The sequence below is a fragment of the Polypterus senegalus genome, chromosome 5, assembly GCF_016835505.1.
Source record: "Polypterus senegalus isolate Bchr_013 chromosome 5, ASM1683550v1, whole genome shotgun sequence".
Classification (NCBI taxonomy): domain Eukaryota; kingdom Metazoa; phylum Chordata; class Cladistia; order Polypteriformes; family Polypteridae; genus Polypterus; species Polypterus senegalus.
The window spans coordinates 202,001,895-202,026,635 of NC_053158.1; the positions used below are offsets into that span (position 1 = coordinate 202,001,895).

General features: G+C 43.9%; 1 protein-coding gene and 1 long non-coding RNA gene across 2 annotated transcripts in view; one reads left to right on the forward strand and one right to left on the reverse strand.

Annotated features, from left to right (window-relative positions):
- efr3a (EFR3 homolog A (S. cerevisiae)) overlaps positions 1–24,741 on the forward strand; it is a 306,258-nt gene that overhangs the window by 80,346 nt on the left and 201,171 nt on the right. The gene's annotated exons all lie outside the window — the stretch shown is intronic.
- LOC120529811 lies at positions 807–24,458 on the reverse strand. The gene is made up of 3 exons (XR_005633814.1): positions 24,155–24,458; positions 17,797–18,610; positions 807–1,600 (listed from the first exon to the last, which is right to left on the reverse strand). It is a non-coding gene; the product is annotated as an uncharacterized LOC120529811 (long non-coding RNA).

Consider the following 24,741-nt stretch of genomic DNA (forward strand, 5'->3'; position numbering starts at 1 on the left):
GCTGTTATGTGTGCACACACAGGTTCATGAAAGTTATGAGGAGAATGAAAGACACCGGGAGATGAAAAGAACAAATTATAAATATAACAGACCCAAACAAACAAGATGAAGAGCTGCAGTACCTCCACCTTCTTTACCCCATTGAATAAAGAATTAAAAAGGTGTCAAGCAATCACGCTTTGGGGACATCTTCAAAGCTCCAGTAAGGTGGGTGTAGCCGTCGAAGTATAAGGCGAGATCAAGCACGGGTAAAACGCGTGCCGAAAGAAATCTCTCTGTCCAAAAGTTTGTTGTTAAAAATATTTAGTGAAAGTTAAAAGCAAATAATCCACACAAGAATAAAGAAAAAAAAGTAGTTACACACGTAGAATAAAAGGCAAAAAAAAGGAAAAATGTATCTTCTCTAAATTTAGCTTTTCTTGAGAAAATTTAGTTATTTCTGTACTTAAAAGTTCTTTACTTCTTCCACTCTACGTAAAGATTCTTAACTTCTTCCACAGTGGGATGCAAAAGTTTGGGCAACCTTGTTAATTGTCATTATTTTCCTGTATAAATCGTTGGTTGTTACGATAAAAAATGTCAGTTAAATCTATCATATAGGAGACACACACAGTGATATTTGAGAAGTGAAATGAAGTTTATTGGATTTACAGAAAGTGTGCAATAATTGTTCAAACAACATCAGGCAGGTGCATAAATTTGGGCATCACAAAAAAGAAATGAAATCAATATTTAGTAGATCCGCCTTCTGCAGAAATTCCAGCCTCTAAACGCTTCCTGTAGGTTCCAATGAGAGTCTGGATTGTGGTTGAAGGTATTTTGGACCATCCCTCTTTACAAAACATTTTGTGTTCTTATTTGAAATATTTTGTTGAATCCAAACTCAAAACACAAATTCTGATTTTTCGCGAATTACAAAATACACAATGATGGGTGCCAATGACTTTTTCCAGCTTTAAGTTATTTCATCTCTGTGAATGCTTCTGTTTTCGAGAAAGGGTCCAACGCATTTCTTCACATCTGTATATATATAAAGATTACAAAGAAAGTCATTGTCTTTTACTAAAATCTACGTATGCGTGTGTTGGGAGGCACATTTGGGTTAAGGCCTGTTAAGAAAAACAGCACGACTTGTGGGTGGGTGTGGGTCTAAGGAGCTGGGCAGGCGCGGGCTGTACGGTGTGGCGATGAGCTGATAGTTTAATTAGGTCAGTTGCCCCACATCGCCACTCCACAGATGGCCACTATAGGGCGCTGTGCCCACTGGTGTTTAAGGGGAGAACCTGAGCAGAAGAAGAGGGGAAAGAAAAACCGTGAAAGGAAGCAGGCTGAATCGGGGAGATAGCAGATGGGGAGCAGGTGGTCGGTGGTCCTGTGGAGAAGCGAAGCATCAGGGGCAGATTGTCTCCCCGCTGAGCACTAGAAGGAGGAAGGAATGAAAGAGGAGCCCTCCTAGGGTGCCAGAATGGCATGAAGAAGACGGAAGGTCTGGCTTTGGGGCATCATGGCAGACGTTGATGGAGGCAAGAGATGAAGGTTGAGACCGTGGCTGCAAGACCCAAGCAGAGTGAACTGGGGGAGATGGAGAATGGAAGATGGGCTGGGAGAGAAAGAGAAGTTAGATGTCTGTACGGATTTAATAGAATAATGATTTTATAAGTGATTTTAACTTTTATTAACTCTTTATTTAATGGATGGAGCTTCACTTTTGCAATATGGTTTATGTTAACCAAAAGCACTTGAGCACTTTGCACCACTACTTGTTTGCGCGTGTCTCCTGTTTTGCCCCGACTCATGTTGGTTCCAGACTGTCGATGGTACAGGCATCATAAAGCCAAACTGGTCCACACCCCACAACCCCCTTCCATCTTATTTTTCTCCATCCTACCCTGTTGTCCCACATCCTGTTACCCTCTGCCCCAATTCCACCCCATCCCACCCTTCTGTTTGAGTGATGGTTGCTATTAGAAGGTGCTGTAGAAATCCACAAGCTGGCACCTTCAGCCTCCCAAGATGCACAGGGAGTCTCTTTATTCACTTCTTACTCCAGGGGTACTTGGAATGACGGTTTGCTTTTTTAAAACAAAACTGATTACAATATTTACACTCCCCGGCCACTTTATTAGGTACACCCTGCTAGTACCCGGATGGATCCCCTTCTACCTTCAGAACTGCTGTAGTTCTTCATGGCATAGATTCAACATGGTGGTGGAAACATTCCTCAGGGATTTTAGTCCGTATTGACATGATAGCCTCACACAGGTGCTGCAGATTTGTCAGCTGCACATCCACAATAATAATCTCCTATTCCACCACCTCCCAAAAGTGCTCGACTGGATTGAGATCTGGTGGCTGTGGAGGCCATTGGAGTCCAGTGAACTCCTTGTCATGTTCAAGAAACCAGTTGGAGATGATCTGAGCTTTGTGATGTGGCACGTTATCCTGCTGGAAGGAGCCATCGGAAGATGGCGACACTGCAATCTTAAAGGGATGGACATGGTCAGCAACAATACTCAGGTAGGCTGTGGCATTTAAGTGATGCTCAGTTGGTACTAAGGGGCCCAAAGTGTGCCAAGAAAATATCATTTAACACCATTGCACCATTGCCTGAACCGTTAATACAAGGCAAGATGGATCCCTGCTTTCATATTGTTGACCTGACCATCTGAATGTCTCAGCAGAAATCGAGACTCGTCAGACCAGATAACGTATTTTCAATCTTTTGTTGCCCAATTTTGCTGAGCCTGTGTGAATTGTAGCCTCAGTTGCCTGTTCTTAGCTGACAGGAGTGGCACCCGCTGTGGTCTCCTGCTGCTGTAACCCACCTAGTTCAAGGTTCGACGTGTTGTGTGTTCAGAGATGCTCTTCTGCACACCTCGGTTGTAACGAGTGCTTATTTGAAGTTCCTGTTGTCTTTATATCAGCTCAGACCAGTCTGGCCATTCTCCTGTGACCTCTGCCATCAACAAGGAACTGCCGTTCACTGGATATTTTCCTTTTTTTCTCCCTTTTTTTCTTTAATCCTTAGAGATGGCTGTGCATGAAAATCCCAGTAGGTCAGCAGTTTGTGAAATCCTCAGAGCAGCCCGTCTGACACCATCCACCATGTCACATTCAGAGTGACTTCATTCGCCTTTCTTCCCCATTCTGATGCTCAGTTTGAACTTCAGCAGATCATCTTGACAATAGCTACAGGCCTAAATGCTGCCAGGTGATTGGCTGATTAGATATTTTGCATTAAACAAGCAGGTGTACCTAATAAAGTGGCCGGTGAGTGTGTAGGCATCTTGTGGATTTCTCTTCTGAAATGTAAACTTATTAAGGGGCGTGATGGGAAAATGATATGAACAAATAACATGGAGGGCTGCGTGATTCCTTAACCATCTCCTGTCCTTCTTCACTACCTGACAATATCCTGCTAGCGATCATAATTAATCTTCTAAGAGGTCGTGGTGTGGATGAGGTTCAGGGGGGTGCCGAGGGCAGCTCTGTGTTAACTGTGGCTTTTTAATCGGAAGATTTTTTGTTTCGGTTTAGTAGCGCCGGGGCGCCACAAGTTTAAAGGATATCGAATTAATCTGCCGGAAAGATTAATGAGACCCTGGGCTTTGGTGGCACGGTCTGTGGCCACAGCATTCCTGAAAGGTTTTGTTATCATTCAGAAATATTCTGCATGGTTTATTTATGAGACTCCTGGCTGCTCACTGAAGTCAATTTTCCAGTCTTGCATTTTAATCATACATGAAGCCTTAATAATCTGTTCTCATTAGCCGACTCCGTGTGCTTCGGCTTTCGACGCGACCATGACTGAAGACGTCCCTGGTTTGTTAGATTATCTGTCCGAAGGTAGGCCATGGCCATTTCATTTTGTTCCTTCTGATTTTATGTAGATATGTGTTTGTCACATTTGCAGTTAAACGATGGGGGGCTTGTCATGTTGTGAGTAAGAGGGAGCCGTGTGGGTCTTCAATTTATAGTAACGGTGCAAGTGTGGAACTTTGTTTGGGGAGTCACACACTTGATGGCAACGTGATGTGTGTAATGAAGCTTGAGGCCTCACCGGGTCCAGCAGCTGCTAATGGACATGGGGGCTGCTGATATGCAATGTCGAGGGGTGTGGAGGGCTGTTTCAAAATGCTGAGAGTATCTCTTTGTGCACTTTTATATTTATAAACGTGTTTGATTTGAATTCATGTTTGTGTGTTTTTGTGATAAACTGGCACCCTGTTTCAGAGTCTGCCCCTGCCTTGTGCCCTGTGCTTGTGGCGATAGGCTGCGGCTTCTCTATGACCCAGCTCAGGATAACGTGAGTTTAGAAAACTGATGGCTATATAATGCATCTACAGTGGGTATAGAAAAGAATCCCCCCCCCTTCGAAATATTCCCTTTTTTTTTTGCTTTACAGCCTTAAATGAAAACATACACAGAAAATATTTCTTCCCAGCTTAACTTACTCAATGCAACCGCTAACATCCAAGTGAAAGATATCACAGCTACAGTTCAGAAAAATTATAAAAAATCAAAAACTAGACCGACTGAAATTAATAAAGGACCCCCCCCAATGTCAATGTCATTTTGTTGACCCCACCTTTTGCTTTAATGACAGTCTTGAGTCTGTTGATTCTTCTCTATCAGCTTTGCACACCTAGATTGAGTAATATCTGCTGACTCTTCTTTACAGTTTAACTGTTCAGGTTCAGTCACATTGAATGGCGAGTGTTGCTGGTCTGCTATCTTCAGATCTTTCCACAGATTTTCACTGTGATTTAGCTCTGGGCTCTGACTGGCCACACCAGGACATTCACTTTTTTCTCCTTCAGCCACTGGGTGGTCCATTTTGCTGTGTTGCTTCGGCTCGTTGTTGTGTTGATATGTGAACATTCTGCCCATCTTCAACTTTCTGGCAGAGGGTAGCAGGTTTTCCTCAAGTATTTTGCCCCATCCATTTTTCCTTCTAACCTAACGAGAGTCCTTAGGTCCCCCACAACAAGATGCTGCCCCCTCCATGCTTTACTGTAGGTATGCTGTGTTGTGGATGGTGGGCTGCATTGGTGGAACGTTTGGTGTTGAGGCCAAATAGTTTGATTTTGGTCTCCTCTGATCAGAAGACCTTTTTCCACTTGGCATCAGAATCTTCAAGGTGCATTCTGGGAAAGCTCAGACAAACCTTCATGTGACCTTTCTTGAGAAGTGCGACCCTCCTGAACAAGCCACAATTGTGGAGCCCTTGTCAAATTGTTGTCACCTGCACACCATTAATGACCACTTTGTGCCATCAAATCCTGTAAATCCTTCAAAATGGCCATTGGACTCCTGGTAGCCTCTCTTAACCAGTTTCCTCCTTGGTCTTCCGTCCAGTTTGGAGGGTCCTAGTTGTACCAAACACTTCTTTATGATGGACTTTACTGGGCTCCTTGGGATTGATAAAACCTTTGAGATGTTTCTGTCTCCATCTCCTGCCTTATGTCCGTCCACAGCTCTATCCCTGAGAACTTTTGAAAGTGGCTGGCCACCCATAATCAGGTGTTTGCTGTCACTTGTTCTGCCAAGGAAGGGAATGAATGGACCAGGAACAGCTTCACTAATCACACTCATTACAACTGATGACAGGTGGGAGGAAGCCAGTAACCGCAATGGGAATGGTGGACACTGACACCTCATTGAGTTTGGGGTGCTTTATTAATCTCAGGATTTCTTGTTTTTGATTATTTAAAATTCTTCTGAACTGTAGCTGTGATGTCTTTCACTTGGATGTTATTGATTGCATTGAGTAAGTAAAGCTGGCAAAAATATTAGTTTGTGTGTTTACATTTAAGGCTGTAAAGCAAAAAAAATGGAAATATTTCAAAGGGGGGATTCTTTTCTATACCCACTGTCCCACTTTACAAGAAGGACTTTGCCAAGGAATTCATGGCAATTCATCTGATCACTCGTCAGAACATTCTGGAGTCGATGCAAATTGCCATCATGAAAACCGAGGCAGCAGACTTTGTGAAAATGTAATATTTGTCAGTCAGTCAAGTCATTTTCCAACCCGCTATATCCTTACACAGGGTCACAGGGGGTCTGCTGGAGCCAATCCCAGTCAGTACAGGGCGCAAGACAGGAACAAATCCCTGGGCAGGGTGCCAACCCACTGCAGGGCACACACACCAAACACACACTAAGGACAATTTAGGATCGCCAATGCACCTAACCTGCATGTCTTTGGACTGTGGGAGGAAACTCAGGCAGACACGGGGAGAACATGCAAACTCTACGCAGGGAGGACCCAGGAAGCGAACCCAGGTCTCCTTACTGTGAGGCAGGAGTGCTATCACGGCACCACCGCCCATTTAATATTTTTGTCATCCAGCCCGCTATATCCTAACTACAGGGTCACGGGGGTTTGCTGGAGCCAATCCCACCCAACACAGGGCACAAGGTATGAAACAAACCCTAGGCAGGATGCCAGCCCACCGCAGGACACGCACACACACACCCACCCACACACCAAGCACACACTAGGGACAATTTAGAATCGCCAATGCACCTAACCTGCATGTCTTTGGACTGTGGGAGGAAACTCACACACACTCCTCGCAGACACGAGGAGAACATGCAAACTCCCCGCAGGGAGGACCTAGGAAGAGAACCTAGGTCTCCTAACTGTGAGGCAGCAGCACTACCCACTGTGCCACCGTGCCACCCAATATAGAACATCCTTCCATCCATCAATCAACCCACTATATCCTAACTACAGGGTCACGGGAATCTGCTGGAGCCAATCCCAGCCAACACAGGGCACAAGGCATGAAACAAACCCTGGGCAGGATGCCAGCCGACCGCAGGACACGCACACACAAAGCACACACTAGGGACAATTTAGGATCGCCAATGCACCTAACCTGCATGTCTTTGGACTGTAGGAGGAAACCCACGTAGACACGGGGAGAACCCAGGAAGCGAACCCAGGTCTCCTTACTGTGAGGCAGGAGCGCTACCCACTCTGCCACCGCCCATTTACAGGTTGTGTCTTCCATCCATCCATCCATCCATTATCCAACCTGCTATATCCTAACTACAGGGTCACGGGGGTTTGCTGGAGCCAATCCCAGCCAACACAGGGTGCAAGGCACAAAATAAACCCTGGGCAGGATGCCAGCTCACCGCAGGGCACGCACACACACAGACCAAGCACACACTAGGAACAGTTTAGGATCGCCAATGCACCTAACCTGCATGTCTTTGGACTGTATGAGGAAACCCACGCAGACACGGGAAGAACATGCAAACTCCACGCAGGGAGGACCCGGGAAGCGCACCTAGGTCTCCTAACTGTGAGGCAGCAGCACTACCCACTGTGCCACCGTGCCACCCAATATAGAACATCCATCCATTATCCAACCCACTATATCCTAACTACAGGGTCACAGGGGTCTGCTGTAGCCAATCCCAGCCAACACAGGGCGCAAGGCAGAAACAAATCCTGGGCAGGGTGCCAGCCCACCACAGGGCACACACACACCAAGCACATACTAGGGACCATTTAGAGATTGCCAGTGCAAATAACCTGCATGTCTTTGGACTGTGGGAGGAAATCCACGCAAACATGTGGAGAACATGCAAACTTCACGCAAGGAGGACCCAGGAAGTGAACCCAAATCTCCATACTGCAAGGCAGCAGCGCTACCACGGCACCACTGCCCCTTTAATATTGGTGTCTTTCTGAAAACATTTGGCCACGACTGTATTACTTGTCTAAGTTTATGTATACATTTTAAAAATCTTTATGACCAGTGATAGTGTTTTTTGATAAAAGATCTTTAGCTGCTGCGGTGGGCTGGCGCCCAGCCCGAGGTTTGTTTCCTGCCTTGTGCCCTGTGTTGGCTGAGATTGGCTCCAGCAGACCCCCCGTGACCCTGTAGTTAGGATATAGCAGGTTGGATGAGGGAGGGATGGATCTTTAGCTGCTCTCCTTTTGACTTTTTAGTTTTGTATTTACGTTTCGGCTCTGATGAAAGGTGGGCTTGATTTCTGGTGGAGTCCCGTCTCCTTCCTCTCTTTCATGCCTGTGCACCTCACACTCTGGGGTGGGTCCCTGCCATTGGACTTGAATGAGCGATACTTGGATGGATGGATTTATTGAAGAAGTAAGACTTCTGAAAAGTTTTTCCTATTGGCCTTTTAGTGGTATTTATTATGCTTTTTATGATTCTGCCGAGAGAAGCAGAAAGTTGGGCACTAATACCACAAGGGAGAAATGTATTTGGTCCTGTTTCAAGGGAAGTAATAATTTCAGCTCTGTTTAATGGGTTAGAGGTCTCGGAGCGGTACATATACAGTATATGGCATTATTAAATAATGACAGATGAGGTGCGAAAGTTATTTGAGTTCCTTTTCCTCTCTCGGAGGTGTAATGCAATTTATATCCACTGTGCTTTCAGGACGTATAACATTTTTATCCAGCCCGCTTCAAAGCTGACAGCCTCTCTCTGCACAGGGCCTTTAAATTGGAAGAAAGGAAAGGCAGGCGCGTGATGGATAAGCTTTCTGTACCTTTGAAAATTCATCAGTTGGACATGTCGGGATAGGAGTGCAGCCGGAAAGCGATTTTGTTTCTTTTCAAGTTACTCGAGTCTCATGAAGATTATAGGCTTCTGTGGTCGGCACAGGCTCGCGCATAAATGGAAATGTGATGATGTCTGCCATCCCTGTCTTTAAGAAAGGGGGGGAAACGTTGTGGGCAACTTTTTTTTTTTGTGTGAGCAATGGTAGCGCTGCTGCTTTGCAGAAAGGAGATTGTGGGTTTGCTTCCCAGGCCCTCCATGCATGTTGAGTGCTTCGAGTAGTGAGAAATAGCACAATACAGTACAACCCTGGGGTTACGTTCCTATTGTAAGAATCCGCAAAGTATGGATGTGGTTAAAAAAAAATGTCAATTTTTATACAGTCAAAGTCAAAAGTATGTGAACCCTTTGGAATGATCTGGTTTACTGCATGAATTGCTCATTAAAAGTGATCTGATCTTCATCTAACTCACAGGTACTGATCTACACCATGAGCTTAAGCCAATGACGCACAAGAAATTCTACTCTTTCATGTCTTTATTTTACAAACGCATTCAACTTTCACAGTGGTAGTGGAAAAAGTAAGTGAACCTTGGGATTTAATAACTGGTTGACCCTCCTTTGGCAGCAATGACCTCAACCAGGCGCTTCCTGTAACTGCAGATCAGACCTGCACATCAAGTTTTGAGCCCATTCTTCCCTACAGAACTGCCTTAACTCTTCCATATTCTTGGGTTGTCGTCTGTGCGTGGCTCTCTCTCCTCAAGTCATTCCATAGGATTGAGATCTGGGCTCTGACTGGGCCGCTCCACTCCAAAAGGCCGAGTTTGTTCTTCTGAAGCCACTGTGCTGTGGATTTGCTGCGATGTTTGGGCTCATTGTCCTGTTGCATCACCCAGCCTCTTCTGAGCTTGAGTTGACGGACAGACACCCTCACATCATCCTGGAGAATCTGTCGATAAAACTTGTGAATTCATTTTTCCCTCAATGATGGCAAACTGTCCAGGCCCTGATGCAGCATAGCAGGCCCAAATCCTGATGTTCCCTCCTCCACCATACTTTACTGTAGGGATGATGTTTTGATGTTAATATGCGGTGCCCTTTTTACACCCAATGAAGCTCTGCTTGTTCCTCCCAAATAGCTCAATTTTGGTTTATCACTCCACAAAACATTTTCCCAGTACCGTTGTGGAGTGTCCAAATGCTCTCTCGCAATCTTCAGGCGTTCAGCAATGTTCTTTTTTAATAGCAGTGGCTTCCTTCTTGGTGTCCTGCCATGGACTCCTTTCTTGTTCAATGTTTTGCGTTTAGTTGACTCCTGAACAGAGATGTTAGCCAGTTCTAATGACTTCTTCAAGTCCTTTGCTGTCACTCTAGGGTTCTTCTTGACCTCATTGCTGACTTTGCGTTGTGCTCTTGGGGTCATCTTGGCAAGTCACCCACTTCTAGGCAGAGTAGCCGCAATGCCAAACTGTCTCCATTTATGGACAACTTGCCCAGCAGTAGACTGATGAGTATCTCAAATCTCTGAGATGACTTTGTAACCCTTTCCAGCCTTACGTAGATGAACAATTCTCCATTGTAGCTCTTCTGACAGCTCTTTTGTGTGAGGCATGAGTCCAGTCTGGGTATGCTGAGAGCTCAGTCTCAAACTTTATAGTGTTTATCATCAATCAAAGTCATTCTGGGCCGCACCTCTGAACTTGTTTCATTAAATGGACTCCAGGTGTGCTAAATTCGGACTGCAGTGAGCTTTTTAAAAAGTCCTTCGCTTAGGCTTCACTTACTTTTTCATACCTTCGGTTTCACAGTTTGAATGATTTATTTAATATGGTCAAACGTTCTCTGAAAATCTGTGTATTTTTAGTTATTGGAGACTGTTTTTGTACATTATTGTGACTGACATGAAGATACGACCAGGTTTAATATGGGAATTAGAAATAAATAGAGAGAATTCCTAGGGGTTCACATACTTTTTGACTGTAGTTTAAACCAGGGATCCTCAATCACAGTCATGGAGGGCCGCAGTGGCTGCTGGTTTTTGTTCTAACCCGGTTGCTTAATTAGAAAGCAATTCCTGCCAATAATTTAATTTCATTGCTTGTTACTGCCTTAAATCTGCTATGTCAGGTAAGGCCAGGTTTATACTTCACGTAACGCGACTCATGCTGCAGCGGACGCTCCTGCTATGCAAACGTTGTGCTGTTTATACTTGCGCGCGTACTTTACGTAAATCTGGAGGAATCCACCAGGTGGCAGTGTGAGATATCATCACGGTGAGAACAGGTTCGGCTTCGCTGTGTTGTGAATTGCCTGGAACGGCCATTAAATTCCGCTGACACCTTACCTCACTATCTCTGAAAATGATGTTTAATGATTAAATCCATGCAGTCCAGGGATGTCCCCATTCCAGCTAGCATTGGGCACGAGGCTGAAACAATCCCTGGACGAGGCATCAGCTCTTCGCAATGTGAATACAAGCACTCACATGCACACTGACGTCATTTTAGTGTCACCAAATCTGATTATCCTTAGAAGGAAACCAGAGCACACTATGGAAACCCATCAGGAAAACATGCACACTCCAGGCAGGGAATACCACCGACGTGACTCCCTGAGAGACAGCACCGTGTCACCCCCATGTGTGTAATTATTAACAGTGTTCATTATTTAAACGAAATTAATGATTTGTCTGTAAAATGTAACATACATACTTTAATGCATTTCATCATGAAAGTGATATCTTCTATACTAATAAAAGGCAAAGCCCTGACTGACTCACTCATTCATCACTAATTCTCCAACTTCCTGTGTAGGTAGAAGGCTGAAATCTGGCAGGCTCATTCCTTACAACTTACTTACAAAAGTTAAACAGGTTTCATTTCGAAATTCTACGCGTAACGGTCATAACTGAATCCTACTTACGTACATATATACGGCCATAGCCTGCAGCTCGGTCGCCGTGTGAGGCGGAGTTGCGTCCCCCATCACCACTCCTCCCACGTAGTTGGCTACCTGCCTATATAAGGCCGTCTGTCAGCAGCAATCCAAGTTGTGAGAAAACAGTAAAAAGGAGGCGTGTGAGACGTCGTGGTACATTTTCTGATGCAGCTAGACGGCAACAACTTCGTGATGCTGCCGCCAAATACTCGCAGAAAAATCTACAAGTTCATAGACACGCTGCTGCTAAATATTCGCAGGCAAATCCACAAGTTAATACCGGGAATGCCTGTTTAACATCTTAGAGTCACGAGTAGCGATTTGGGTGGTGAGATGTCTATCGAGCTGATCACCATCGATCAAAGAACTGTCACTTACCGAGTGGTTTCCATGCCCGGAGATGGCACCTGCCTTTTCCATTCTCTTTGTTACATATTACATGGCCATATGAGGCTCACTCTTGATATCCGGAGGAACATTGTGTCTTATGTATTGAATGACTGGGACAGGTTCAAGGTGTGGACTGATGACGGTACAGGAGATAATTAGACTACACAGGAGCACTAGAAGAGTGGAATGCTTAAGCCCTTCACCTGTGGATCTGCATGTGAGTTGATGGCTGCCGCTGAATTGTTCGGTTGGTGCTTTCAAGTGTACCGAAATGGCCAAATATTTTACACCTTTCGACAACCGCCAATGCCCCTTAAACATCTTAGATTGACAGGTGATGATTTCAGTAGTGGACACTTTGATGTTTATGAATGTTTAAACTCTCAAAAGTTGGATGCGAAGTTATCGATGAAGCCGGTTGTATGCTTACAACGCTTGACAGATGCCGAATGTCACGTAATTGAAACAAACCATGAGACTTAAACTGATTATGACAGCAGCAATCCAAGCTGTGAGAAAACAGTAAAAAGGAGGAGTGTCAGACATTGTGGTACATTTTCTGATGCAGCTTGATGAAAACAACTTTGTGACACTGCCGCCAAATATTCTAAGTAAAATCCACAAGTTAATAGACACGCTGTCGCTAAATACTCGCAGAAAAATCCACAAGTTAATAGACACGCTGTCGCTAAATAGTCGCAGGCAATTCCACAACTTAATAGAGACGCTGCTGCTATATATTCGCAGGCAGATCAACAACTAAATACCGGGAATGCCTGTTAAACATCTTAGATTCACGAGTAGCGATTTGAGCACTTCGATGAATGAAACCTGTTATCTTTACAACGGTTGACAAACATGGAATAAACTTGAACACAACACATCCTCCAAATACAAACCTGATTGAAAGAAATAATGATAATCAAATCCTTGATGATAGCAACACTCATAACAGTGACAAAACAATTACATTGACGATCACGTTACGTTATTTTTAAAATGTTTTCTTTTTCATAACTTCTTTAACACACTACTTCTCCGCGGCGAAGCGCGGGTATTTTGATAGTCACGTATAAATCTTAGAATTCCAAATGTGCATAGAGTTGGAATATCAAACATTTAATGTGTTCTGTGTGGCGATCTATTGCTGCCTGCCGCTGCTGTCAGTTCAGGAGGACGCCTCAGAAAAAAAAAGACGGCACAGAAGATGGTATGTGGGACTTTGAAAATGTATCATCGTGTCATTACGATCGGGAATATGTGACACTTGAATATGAAAGCACCACGAATGTATTTGCAAGTCGGTATTTTGCTTCACCACATTGAACCATTCATCAAACATTGAAACCCGCACATCGTTCTTGTAGGTTCTGCAAAGCGGCTTTCTGTCACATGTTGATAGTAACCACAGACTCTGACGTCACATTCCAACTTTTAACACACGGTATCCCCCATCTTTTTGCTGGTACTGCAACTCCCGCACGCGTCGTGTTAATTTCTGACGACCTGCTCAGAGGACGCGTCATATGAACGCAGGGAAGGCATGGCAGCCATGATGTGTGCGCGTACGCATTCCGAGCGTGAAGTATAAACGAGCCCTAATTCTTATATCCTAGATTTTCTTCCCCTTTCTGAGGATATCATCCAAAAGATTTGAAGGCTAAAATGGAGGAGTAATTCTCAGTCCTTCACTTTTTTTCTCTTCACTTACCTTCCAAGTACAGTGGAACCTTGGATTGCGAGTAACTTGGTTTGCGGATGTTTTGCAAGATGAGCTACACTTTTTAATAAATTTTGACTTGATAAACGAGCGAGGTCTTGCAATACGAGAAGTACGTATACGCTTTGTCTGCCGAGCATCACGTGATCACAACTTAGCTGATAGTGGATTTCTCTCTCTCGCTGCGGCATTGTGGGTAATCGTCTCCCATGCTTAGTCTCAGTCGGCGTGCCTCATTCATATAGTCAACATCTGTACGAGCGTATACTGTTTACTATAGCATTTTGACCACGTGTGTGTGTTGTAACGTGTGTTGTAACTTGCACCCCAAAACACGAAGCTGAGTCTCACTACTTTAGCGACACCATCTTTATTCAGCTTGAAACAGGAACAGCGCGGTTATTTACTGTAACGGGATCTGCCACTCTCCTATACACAGACACAGCAGTCAGACAGCGTCGGGGCCAGGTTAGTGGCCAAGTAATACCCTGCATTTATAATTTTCCTTGTATCACTCATCGACGGCAGGCGCTTATAGCATGTCTGCGATCTTTTGGATTGGCTTTTATGGCGAACTGCTACAGCGCTGGGACCCTGCGGTTGCTTCTGGTTTTTTCTTCTATAATTTGCTTGAACAATATGGTTGATTTTTACGACTTCTCTCTCATCACGCTAAGTATGAGAGTTCACTTGCAGTACTGATTTATTTGTGCAAATCCGAGAGACACGCAGTGGGCCGATAGGAGAGATCGGGGCCCTCATCACTCGCGCTCCTGCTTCGGGGCGTATCTTACATCCGCTTAGCTAGTGAATGACAGAACTACTTAATTGATTTAGATCAGGTTTTTATTTCTAGAATTTGCTTGAACATTTCAGTTGATTTTGCGACTTCTCTCCTCACGCTAAGAATCACAATTTGCTTGCAGGAGTGACATATTCGCTCTGATCCAAGACAGAGGCTGCAGGCCAAGGGAAGAGGGGGAAGCGTGACATCAGGAGTGGGGAGCCGGTCTACCTCTGTGTTTTGGAGTGTTCTTTTTTGTTTATTGATTTTTAAAGGTTGTCCTGTTTCACTACTTTGTGGGTGGAGCCGTGGGGGGGGACGGCTAGTAGTTTATGAAGCTCTGGTCTAATGAACCTGATGTGTCTGTGAGATGTACAGTTGAGGCAAAACGATGTACATTTCAACTCAATGTTTCATAAGTCTATGCCTGTAATGTCGCCATTAAAATCCCTGGGTGAAGTCCATTAGGGTGTCTACCTCATTCCAGTATGTGCCTGTGTCACAATAATAGCCATGAGATCATCAACCAGTCCAATCAATTGAACTGACTACTGCTTGACTCTAAACAATGTGTGGAAACATCTCAGCGATGAACGATAAATAGAATGCGCTCACCTGAGCCACAGGGCCAATGGATCTGAGTACTTCTGTCCATGGAAATTCCCCCAAAAAATCCTTTTTTTTTTAATTTGTCAGTCTGGGGTGTCTGCTGACACTCCCAATATACAATGCAATACAATACAATTTTTTTTTGTGTAGCCCAAAATCACACAAGAAGTGCCGCAATGGGCTTTAACAGGCCCTGCCTCTTGACAGCCCCCCAGTCTTGGCTCTCTAAGAAGACAAGGAAAGACTCCCAAAAAAACCCTTGTAGGGAAAAAATAGAAGAAACCTCGGGAAAGGCAGTTCAAAGAGAGACCCCTTTCCAGGTAAGTTGGGCGTGCAATGGGTGTCAAAAAGAAGGGGGTCAATACAATACAATACAATACACCGAACGGAACAAATCCTCAATACAGTATAAAAATAAAAATTTTAGAAGTACGGAGCAGAATTTAACAGTCAATGATATCCCATAATATGATTTGGATTTGTGTTACGTCCTGGAGACCTCATTCATCAAGTTGCCTCCCCCATTTGACCATTCCACAGCTGAAATAGCACTAATCCGATGAAAGGACCCCACTTTCCCATGATTCCTGCGATCCTCCATCAGGGATGACTTTACCTTAGGCAGGCGGGCCGTGGCACTGAGTGCCACATTTGAGTACTGAGAAGAGAAACGGAATAGGTGAGGGTTAGTATCAAATTCTAACTATCATGGTACAGTGGAACCTCGGTTTGCGAGCATAATTCGTTCCGGAAACGTGCTCGCAATCCAAAACACTCGTATATCAAAGCGAATTTCCCATAAGAAATAATGGAAATTCAGATGATTCGTTCCACAACCCAAAACTATTCATATAAAAAGGATTAATACAAAATATAAAGTAAAATACATAATAAAAATTAACCTGCAATTTACCTTTAAAAAGAATCATGGCTGGTGTGAGTTTCTAAACTCATGTGGAATTCCACCCAACGGGACGACACGCTGAAGAGTGTCCCAAAGCAATCGCAGTCTCCCAGCGCTGTAGCAGTTCGCCGTATAAGCGCATCCAAAAAGATCAATGAACATTATAAAGATCCCGCTGCAATAAATAACAGCGCTGTTTCTGTTTCAAACTGAATAAACTGGTATTAAAGTACTGAGATTCAGCTTCGTGTTTTGGGGAGCAAGATGAGGACTCGCACTTCACAGCGCACACACACACACAGTCACAATGCTGTAGTAAACAGAGAGAGGCGCTGGGCGAGCGAGATAAGAAGAGAGAGAGAAGCCCTGTAAATAGAGAGAAGCGCTGGGCGAGCAAGAATAGGAGAGAGAGAAAAAGACGCACTGGGCGAGCGAGATAAGGAGAGAGAGAAAAAGACACGATGAGCGAGCGAGATAAGGAGAGAGAGAAAAAGACGCAATGAGCGAGCGAGCGAGCAAGATAAGGAGAGAGAGAGAAAAAGACAGCACTGGGCGAGCGAGCGAGCGAGATAAGGAGAGAGAGAAAAAGACGCGATGAGCGAGCGAGCGAGATAAGGAAAGAGAGAGAGAGAGAGAGAACCACCATCAACTCAGTTGTGATCACATGACGCTCAGCAGACAAAGTGTATCCATACTACTCCTATTGCAAGACATCGCTCGTTTATCAAGTCAAAATTTATTAAAAATTTTTGCTCGTCTTGCAAAACACTCGTAAACCAAGTTACTCGTAAACCGAGGTTCCACTGTACTTATGTTTTAGTGTTAATGACTAACAACAGAGATGCAGTGTGTACAGTTAATCAGCAGCTCTAGTCAGGGTGTACTAAACTGAAGTAGTGAGTCTTCAGCAGGGATTTGAAAGTTGAGACCGAAGGGGCATCTCTTATAGTAGCATGCAGACCAGTCCACAGTTTAGGGGGTCCAGTAACTAAAAGCTCGAACTCCCCTCACCGTTATTTTATTAATTCTTGGAATCATAAGCAGACCGGCATCTTGAGATCTTAATGTGCGCTCAGGTTTGTAAGTCGTGATAAGTTCAGTCAAGTAAGCCGGACCTCGGCCATTTAATGCTTTATATTTTAAAAGGAGGATTTTGAAATCAGCCCTAATCTTAACTGGGTGCCAGTGTAAGGATTTAAGAATTGGAGTTATGAGTTCATATTTTCTTGTTCTTGTAATAATTGTTGCAGCAGCAGTTAACTGGAGGCTGTATAGAGAACAGTTTGAACAGCCAGTGAACACCGCATTGCAGTAGTCAATCCTACTAGAGATAAATGCAGGAATTAATTTCTCAGAATCCTGTTTATTTAGAAAGTGCCTTAATTTCCCAACATTTTTAAGATGGAAGAAACCTGATTTGGACAACTTTGTAATATGCGCTTTAAATGATCTGCTAGAGTCAAAGATAACTCCTAGATTGCCGGCTGATTCAGTAAAATTAATGGTGATTCCAACTGAGTTAAATGGCAACAAAATATTGCTGTGATCAGCGTCATTCCCTCCAACAATTAACATCTCTGTTTTATTGGTGTTTAAAGACAAGTAGTTCTCACCCATGAACTCCTTTAGTTTACTAACACAACTAATTAAAGACAACATCTGAGAAACTTCATTTGATCTAAATGAAAGGTATAACTGGGTGTCATCTACATACGAGTGCAAATTAATAATAATAGGTGACTGCCCAAGTGGAGGCTCTGATTGGAGCTCTCGAGTGTCTGAGCTTGTGATGGTCCTGATAAAAACCAACATCCAGGCCTTTAATGACCTCTTGGGCACGACCATCAGCAGTGTGTCTGTCTGCAGCGAGAGTGTCGACCTAGTCGAGAGGTTTACTTACCTCGGCGGTGTCATTCGTGTCTCTGGTGACTCTTCCTATGAAGTCTGTAGATGGATTGGTGGAGCATGGGGTGGTCATGAAGTCTCTGTAAAGAGGTGTGTGGCGCTTCTGATATCTCTTTAAAAGGACGAAGGTCCAAGTCTTTAGAGTCCTGGTGCTTCCTGTTTGTGAGACCTGGATGCTATCCAGTGAACTGAGACAAAGACTAGACTCTTGTTTTTCTTCCGAGAATCTTTAGGTACCGCTGGTTTGACTTTGTGTTGCTCATGGAGTCCTGAATGAGGCACATTACCTGTCAGTTACGGCACCACGGCCATGAGGCGCGATTACCCGAGGTTGATCCGGCTCACAGGACCCTCATTGTTGAGGACCCAAATGGCTGGACCAGGCCAAGGTGATGCCCACATAACACCAACCTGCGGTAGATGGAGGGTCATTTCCAGAGGGTGAGACTGGTATCCGGTATTCTGAAGAATCACAGTTTGGTGCGTAAGAGTGAATTCATTTGATAGGATTAGTAAAATATTGAAAATTAGTGAAGTTTTGTGTGAGAATCCGCAAGTATATTTCTCTGCTAGGTTCTCTTGTAGCTCAAAACTTTTAATCAGAAGAATGACTTTGTCTTCTCTTTTTCCGTACATACAAGAAATACATTACATTGTTGAAAAAATACATTCATCCACGTTTGATCCCGCTTAGTCCAGTTAGTGGTTTTTAGTGAAGGAGTAAGAATTGAATCTGCATCTTGTCGCACTTTTCTAACGTTGGCATGTTAAGCACAAGATTCAGATTACTTAGTAGCCTTCGTGCATATCTGCAAAAATAAAAAAAAAACCAGAAGTTTGTTGTGTGTTTATTTGAATTTAAATACCAGATTGTTTGTAAAGTCTTTGGCTCCCCAATACAGCCTACCGCCTGTCTGCCATGGGATGGGAGGGATATTGCCAAACGGGATCCCGAGTTATTTTGTCATATGGTGTGTGATTCAACGCGCTGTACCAGTGCAGGCTCCCCAACCTAACCTAACCTGACCTGACAAGTCAGTCAGTCAGTCAGTCAGTCATTATCCAGTCTGTTTTATCCTAACTGCAGGGTCATGGGGTCTGCTGGAGCCAATCCCAGCCAGCACAGGGCGCAAGGCAGGAACAAATCCCGGGCAGGGTGCCAACCCACCACAGAGCACACGCTAGGGACAATTTAGGATCGCCACGCAGACACGGGGAGAACATGCAAACTCCACGCAGGGAGGACCCGAGAAGTGAATCCCAGGTCTCCTTACTGCGAGGCAGCAGCGGTACCCACTGCGCCACCCTGCCGCCCCCTGACAAGTGAAATTGGTAAAATAAAATTCTGGCAGGTGATTATTCTGTAATTCGTTTAAATCAATAACACGGTTGTGAAAGTAGATTAAGATATGCATGGAATTACGAAAGTAAGTGTGGTCCTCTTGTGATTACTGACCTGCTTTTCTTTTGGTGCCATCCATTATGTGATCAGCCCACTGCTGCTTTTCGGCCTCTTGATGTTTCAGGTTGTCCTTTCTAATTGGAGCACGGTGTGAGTTTCTATAACACGGATGTGACACTTCGGGGGCGATCGCCCGAAGCAGATTTTACTTAATAATGTCATACCAAGAACAAACAAGAAAAATGTGCCACAGAAGTGACAGCTTATAATATGTAGGCAGAACCGAGGAGGGCACAAGCTAAGGCCAACATTTCAATTTTATTTATTTTTTTTCGAAATCGTGGGAAATGTCAAATTTGCATTGAATTTTAATCACACATTCTAACGCGATGAGTACAGAATGGCCTTCTGCATCCCCTTCACTTTACGATCTTCTCTGATTTCCAGCAGGATTTCATACTTAACACCTCGTTAACCTGCGTTACATTTACAAGGGAATGAAGAAGCAACGTCCCACTTTCTGTTTCAGTGCCCCCCATAATGTTTGGGACGAAGTCGCATTTCTCCTTGATTTATGCCTCTGCTCCACTGTTTAAAATTACAAACCAGACAATTCAGACGAGATTAACGTACACACAGCAGACTTTCATTTAAACGGGATTTGCATGCATTTCGGTCACCACTGTTACCTACAGCTTAGCTCACTATCCTGCCTTATGTTTTCCTCCTCCTTCTCCTTTAAATATTATTATTATACAGACTTTATCCTACTCCCTGTCAGTGCCATCTGATGGGCCTCTTTGTCACTTATTGTCCCCTTGGTCTACCTGTTATTTTTCTCCACATGTTCTGCCAGTGCCCTCCTGTCTTTTCCTTTTCAGACACGCGTATGTCACCTACTATCTTCATGGGTTTCTTGCAGTGTTCCTTTGTTGCCTCAAATCTTTCTTCTTTTAGAGGCTTAAGCCTCCTGAATTTTAAGTTATTTTGTCTTGTGCCTTGGCAGCCAAAATAATTACAATGGAACCCTTGGGTCACGACCGTAATTCGTTCCAAAACTCTGGTCGCCACCCGATTTGGTCGTGACCCGAAGTAATTTCCTCCGTAGGATTGTATGTAAATACAATTAATCTGTTCCGGACCGTACGAGCTGTATGTAAATATATATTTTATTAAAGATTTTTAGGCACAAAAATAGTTAATTATACCATAGAATGCACAGTGTGATAGTAAACTAAATGTAAAAACACTGAGAAAACCTTAAACAACACAGAAAACTAACACTGAGTTCGCGATAGAGCCTTACGAGTCGCTCGCTGTAAACACTTTTCTTTTAATGAGTTTTAAGCACGGGTAAAAAAATGAACATTTGATAAATCCGTAATTTATACAAAAACTAACCATAAACAACCAAGAAAACTAACCTTGCATGAGTCGAGTTATGACATGAAGGAAGTGAGGAGGAACTGGGTGGAGAGGAGAGTACAGTTTTGAGGTAAAGTTTGTGACGATGCAGGTTCGTTGCACACTCCCATCTTGCTTCCGGGTGTCCTTATTCCCGTCACCGTCTGTAATGTTACCGATGCGCACGACAGTGAAGCACTCGGATGGTGCAAAAAGTGCCAAGTGCTTTTATTAAAATCAGCAAAACAAGAATCAAAAACAAAGACTAAATTAAAGAAAGTGCAGTGCTTTCAGAATCCCTCAATAAATAAATGATCCCATTAAAACAGAAGTGAAGTGGAGGTTAAAATCCAATGGAAAAAAGTCTGCATTAAATACGACGAGATTAAAACAATGCTCGAAGCAGTCTCTTTAAAAACAAGCCCGGTGCATCGGCCTTATGCGGCCAGCCCTCTCTCTCTCGCGAGTGTGTGTGTGTCACGTGTGTGTGTGTCTCTCTCTCGTGTGTGTCTCGCTCGCTCGCTCGCTCTCTCTCTCTCCTGCTGCACAGGCAAAGGGAGAGACTGAACACATGCGGAAGTCATCGGTGTGTACGAACCAGAAGGGAAACTGGCTTGTTTGAAACCCGAGTGTGTGGTCGTGAACAGAAGCAAAAGTTTGGCAAACTTTTTGGTCGTAACCCGATTTGTGGTCCAAAACGTTTGTGACCCGAGATTCCACTGTATTGCCTTCCTCTGGATGCCATCTGACTGCATTAGTATAGATAAATGGCAGTCCTTTGAGGTCTTCACTTGTATTGAAATAGTAGCAAATTGACTACTAAGGAGGTACCAAGTGGCTTGAAGAGAGAGAAGAGCTGCTTAGACTAAATTGGCTGATATCGCACCAGGACCAGATAGTATTTGTCCTTGAGTGCATAAGGAGGTAAGTGAGTACAGATATAAACTTATATTTTTTGGAAGTCACTGCACACTGGGGAAATTACAAAGGATTGGAAAAGGGAGAATATTACCTCGTCTCTCTATTATAAAAAAAAATCTTGGAAGGAGACGAGACGTGATTTTCTCGGAGAGATACTTATACATCCTGCGAGAAAGAGATTTAACCACACCTGGGGCCGGAAATAAAGGACAAAAAGTAGATGACAGAGTAGAATGTCGTAAAGAATTCAAAAATGTTGGCGCAGTAGACATGCAGAGCAGGTCAGAGATAATGAAAGTACAACAATTCGAAAGTCTGAAAAAAAGGATAGTAAAGATTGCATTAGCGCAAACAAATGGAAATTATTACTCGGTGAAATAATGGAACAGCGAAAAGAGATCAAATATATTGTTCAGATATCAACTTTAATTTGGAGACTAGTAGATCGTCTAATTCGTGTTGCCATCAGGGAAAAGCAGTGTTTCTTTCCAATGAAGAGACATACCCACGAGAATTAAAAGATTCTAAAAACGTTGGATCGGTACACATGCACAGCAGGTTAGAGATAATGGAAGTACAAAAATTTGAAAGTCTCAAAAGAAAGGATAGTAAAGATTGCATTAGCGCAAGCAAAAGGAAATTATTACTCGGTGAAATAATTAAACAGCGAAAAGAGATCGAATATATTGTTCAGATTTCAACTTTAAGTCGGAGACTTGTAGATCGTCTAGTTCATGTTGCCAGCCTGAATTAAAAGATTCCAAAAACATTGGCACGGTATGTAGTCCCATGAGACGGAGACTTTTAACGTGAGATTCTTTCAAGTTACGCCCTACTTACAACTGTTTTCAAACAAGACCATCGCCATCTAACCTCTCAGTTGTGTGAATGATTTTGGCAGACACACTTCCTGCGCTGTCAGCTGTTAGAAATTTTATCGGGACAATAATTTTATACATTCTTGATGACACGTCAACGACAAATCGAAGAAGAAAGAGCATGGACAAACATTCGAGAAAGTCGGTTTATTTATTAGAGAGAAGGAAACAATATTCACTCACTTATATGCTGCGTTGTCACGATGTAAGTCCAAACACGGAATCAAAATTCAATGCGATCTTAAAAAGAAGTTAATTCCAACTATCCATCCATCCATTATCCAACCTGCTATATCCGAACAACAGAGTCATGGGGGTCTGCTGGAGCCATTCCCAATCAACACAGGGCACAAGGCAGGAAACAAACCCCGTGCAGGACGCCAGCCCACCGCAGGACACACACACACACACACAACAAGCACACACTAGGGACAATTTAGGATCGCCGATGAACTTATCCTGCATGTTTTTGGACAGTGGTAGGAAACACACGCAGACACGGGGAGAACATACAAACTCCACGCAGGGAGGACTCGGGAAGCGAACCTGGCTCTCTGAACTGCGAGGCATCAGCTCTACCCACTGCGCCACCATGCCACCCTAATTCCAAATATTGTTTTTACTAAAGTTTTAAAGTAAAAGTGAAAATAATGCATATGTAATAATTCCCATGAAAATGACCATTTCTCAAAATTGTATAACCGGTAAATTAAAATTAGGTGCAGTGGTTAAGGCTTTGGAGTTCAAACCCTGAGGTTGTGAGTTTAAATCCCACCACTAACACCACAGTGTTAACCCTGAGCAAGTCACTTTACCTACCTGTGCTCCAATTGGAAAAAGAAACAAATAATTGTATCGCAAATGTTTTAAATCACTTTGGATAAAGATGTCGGCTAAATAAATGTAAATTATTTCTATTCCCGACTCCCCAGGTGAAGCAGAGTTAGCCTCCTTCATACTTGACCCGGGACTACTTCACATGCTTTACATTGCATGCAGGAAGCACTTCCAGGTCAGACAAACCTCTCCATGATAGAAGAGTCTGCCTAACAGCAGCTTCCCTGAGGACCCCATCGGGTCTGCTGCCCACCAACTACCCTGCAGCCCTGCGGGCACCCAAACTGGATGCCTGCCAATCCACTCATTGTACCGTCTCCCCCCCTGATCATCCATTATAACGGCCTCCCAACCTGGAACTTAAGCACTAACTCACCCGGATGGGATGCCCGTCCACCCCACATCCTTCTATTAAAAAGACCTCCCGGCCAGGTAAGGGACCATCCATTCGGGCCAGGATGCCAGCTCACCCATGTTGTCTGTTACAACTGTTTTAGAGCCGGGATCCACGACTGAGCCGTGGTCTGAATGTTAACACGTCCATTTTATGTCCTCGACTTCAATTGTCCAGTTTTTGATTTGCCGTCACCTACTGGATGCATACCAATCAGAGTGCAAGTTGTCAACACTGTTGTAAACAGCTCTTATAGGCTGGCAATCCATTATTAATTGGCAGAAGGAAATTTTAAGTGACGACTAACAAAAGGTTGCTGAATTAAAATAAGAATGCTGCACAAATTGCTTTAGTAGGCCTCGCCGGAATTAATCATGATTTACATTTTTTTTTTATTATAGCAAGCATTACAGGTCAGCCAGAGTGGGTTGATTTTAAAAACGTTTGAAAACTATGCCAGTTAAAACAATCAAAAAATAATAATAAGCAGGCACGGCAGAGCAATTGGAGCCATTACCTTTAATTCCGTATGCAGTCCTCTCCTGCCTTATGATAAAAGGAAAGCCACCCGGGGTCATGTACAGTACGTGCCAGGGGCCAGCGCCAGCCCCTCATTCTCCTCGGCTGCTGCCTTTCAGCTGACCTTGATGCTGCCGTCCTCGTTTGGCCTCTCCGAGTTCTGTCTGCCAACGTTTATTTAACACCGCAGAGTCTTGTGACAGCGAGCCACATGTCCTTTTGGGAAAGCTGAAATTAAAAGTCTTTAATTATTGTTTTTTTTTCTTTAAGCTGCTGCCAGCTGCCTGTGGTTACTGACGTCAGGTACCCCCCCACCACACTTCGGCCATGCGGATCACGTTGCTTGTAATAGAAGGAATTGGAATTCTTGATGGCCTCATTTGTAATTCTCGGGTGTGAGCCGACATGTGTGCCTGATGAGGAGCTGTCATGGGGCTCTCAAAATGACATAGTGTGGTACTCGGTGCAACTCTGAGGGGCTTTTGGGCTGGGCTTGGGGTCATGATGGGGTACAAATTTCAAATTAATATCCCTCCAGCATGGTGCACCCTAAATGTCCAAGGGATACAAAGGATTCACTTATTT